Raw genomic sequence first — 3,276 nt, 5'->3', positions numbered from 1 at the left:
ATGATGTGTGCATGTAAAGCCCTAGTTATTTGGTTACTTTGACAGTCATTTCAGAACATCATTTATTTCATGTAATTAGTGATTCATTTACATCTGTCCCTCATTTTAAGGTCAACCCATGTTTTAATATGGTGAAACTGTTCCTCACATTTTTTGGGCAAAAGAAACATTGAACAGTCAAATCATAGAGTAAAAGCAGGTGAGCTGGTTCTAGTCTTATCGATTCTCTGGTGTTTTTTTGTGGAAAACCGAGCTAGTGAACCATTTTACCCATAAATTGGTATGGTAGAATTCAAGCTAGCATTCAATTTTCACTCCCTGTGGAACAAAACTAGCTCCCATTACCCCAGTCATAAGCAAATTTGTGGCTGATTTAAAGGACTATTTTACCAATGTGAACTAGTGGTTTTGTTGTTTTCAGTAGTCCCCTGTTACTTTATTTAGCACATACTACAGTATGTATTTTCATATAACCTCCTGATGGGAAAACATGTTTTTATGAAGTTGAACATGTGCTCTTCATGAAAGAATGTTAAAATTAGTTGAAATCAAACGTTTTTGGGGGGACCAAGTTACACTTCTCAAATGTGGGTGGAACTACCAGATATTTTCATCAATATATAATTAACCAATTAATTGTTACAGAAGCAGACTAATCTAATCCAGATGGTTTTTACTTAATGAAATCAAATCTCCATGTTCCTCTTCTCCTTCTCGTCTCTTAGTTCCACTCTGCCCCGGTGTTTTCCTGCAGTCGTCCAGAACCAGCAGTAAAGTACGGAGAGGCGGTCGACTTGGGGGCTCCTGGAGGGTGGAGGGGGACAGACTAGCTTTGTCCTGTTGGCCACAAGAAGTTTACAGTTGATCATTAAACCAAATATTGTATTAAGTCAGTCAAAACCTCTGATTTGGGTGCATCCCAAATCCTTGTTCTGCCTTGTTCAGGAACAGAACGACAGATTTTTACCTTCTCAGCTCTGGGATTTGATCTAATAACCTTTTGGTTACTGGCCCAACACTAACCACTAGGCTACCTGCTGCCCCCATACATACATACATACATATGTTCCTAATACAGGTGCATGTCTACTGATGCCTATAAATGATTAACTAATGTGCATGTCCAATAGCCTTCACAAGACCAGGCATGACCCAGAATGGTTAAGCCTGTACTGACTCAGCTTGCACATACACATTGGTTCTGCTTACACATATACTAATGGTTAACCCTATATCGATTCTGCTTACTACTTCTAAGAAAACAGTATAGGTACTGGAAAACCTCCAATGTACTGGAAAATCCCCAATACTAGCGCTCCTACCAGGTAGCTAGTATTGTGAATTTTTCAGTACATATGTGGCAATTATTTATTTCAGAAGGAGCCAGCAAAACTAGTGCAGTCTATGTGCTCTAGGTCATTGGACACCATTAGACATGCACATGGTTATTCTTGTAACTGTTATGGCAAACTATGGTTACACCTCTTGGGTTTTTTCCAGAACAGGGGTTCCCCTTTCAGTGGAGTCAGCAGGATGTCATCTATTGGTTAATCCTGTAGAGTGCCAAGGTCTGTTGCTATGGTCCTACATGTTTGAAACTATTTATGTGACTCTACAGATTGCATGTCCTAACATGAAGGCAATATGATAACGGTGGCTAAATGCAAGAGGTGATAAGCCATTAAGAGGAGTCACTATGAGTGTGACAAATTTATAAATATTCTGTGCCAAGACTGGAAGGCAGTTGTTTTCATGATTCCAGCTCGGCTTTTATTATGAAGTAATAAAAAATATATTTGAACTCACAGGCTCCGGTATTTGTGAAATATGATTGACCAAATATTTCCACGAAACTAGCTACAGTTTACCATAACTGGCCAGCTAGTTTTATAGTTTGGTCATTTATTCCAATACATTTCAGAACTGCACTCCTCACTACAAAACTAAACCAATTTGCAAATGCTAAAAATCTATGTGTGTATATATTCTGCAAACTAGCTTCATATTTTTTCTGAGATGCCGTTGATTACATTTGACACTTCGCAACATGTGACTACAGTTTGCATTGAATTGTGGGTCATATCAACCCACCAGGTGTCCAAAGTTGTTCACTCGCTCCTTCAAGCTAAATCGAGGGCCAACGTTAGGGAATTGGACCTCCCGTAAAATGGCAATCAAACTGCATCCGGTTTCGACGGGGATACCCCCGAGGGAAAAACAACGTGTTTGGACTGCAGCCATTTATTTTCTTTGTTAGAACGGACACTTGAATATCGGGTCAAATAATGGCTAATACGTAAGAAATCAGTGAAGGAATGTGAACATTTGCACACTTCGGGAGGAAGGAGAGAATTAGGTCATAGTCACAGATTCCTAAACATGATTGTATGAACTGCCTTAATTTTGCAGGGCCCCAGAAAGAGTAGCTGCTGCCTTGGTAGCTAATGGGGATCCATAATAAATACAAATGATATAGTTGTGGGCTACTTTTTTAATGTAACCTTTATTTAACTAAGCAAGTCAGTTCTTATTTACAATGACGGAACAACGGATTAACAGCCTTGTTCAGGGACAGAACGACAGATGTTTACCTTGTCAGCTCGGGGATTCGGTTACTGACCCAATGCTCTAACCACTAGGCTACCTGCCGCCCCAAACAGAACACAGCAATGTGGAGGTTCAAAGATGATGAAAACTAGGCCTAGACATTTTATAAAACACAGCGGGCATATAATGTTAAAACCAGACTTACCCGATCCATTGTGGAAGCTACTGTTTCTTTGTATGATATGAACTGTTCGTCGCTAGCTGTCCTCGTCAACAATTTGCTGTTGTCTTGTTCTTCTTTAGGGTTTTATAGCAGACTACACCTATTGGCGTATTGTCGCCACCTACTGTACGGCGAGTGAACGAAGAAGAAAAATATCCATCCAAATGATTTCTATCGTAGGTAAAGAATTCATGCAGTACGTCTCTCCTTAATAGTGTAAAATCTTCATGAATTTGTTCCATTATAAATCTACTGATGTCTTGCCACAGATTCTTTACATGAATACCATAGAAAAACATTCAACACGGTTTCTGGGGGGTCATTTCAAAAGGTACAATTTGAATGTGCTTCTATTTTTTTAACTTCTTCATATAGTGGTTGGCAGGGTAATATGAATGAATCATTTTATAATAAACTTCCTTAATTGTGTTAGTAAGTACGTATGTGTGAGACAACAGATATTATCAATAAAACGATTCCAGTAAGGCATGACATAAGGTATATAG

The 3,276-nt window shown here is 39.0% G+C and overlaps 1 long non-coding RNA gene across 1 annotated transcript; it reads right to left on the bottom strand.

Moving 5' to 3' along the window:
* Positions 1-656: 656 nt before the first annotated feature.
* Positions 657-2,944, bottom strand: LOC123725447 (uncharacterized). The gene is made up of 2 exons (XR_006757918.2): positions 2,753-2,944; positions 657-837 (listed from the first exon to the last, which is right to left on the bottom strand). It is a non-coding gene; the product is annotated as an uncharacterized LOC123725447 (long non-coding RNA).
* Between the last annotated feature and the right edge of the window lie 332 nt (positions 2,945-3,276).

Source organism: Salmo salar, chromosome 12 (genome assembly GCF_965601325.2).
Source record: "Salmo salar chromosome 12, fSalSal1, whole genome shotgun sequence".
Lineage (NCBI taxonomy): Eukaryota > Metazoa > Chordata > Actinopteri > Salmoniformes > Salmonidae > Salmo > Salmo salar.
This window is presented reverse-complemented; position numbering and strand designations above follow the sequence as displayed.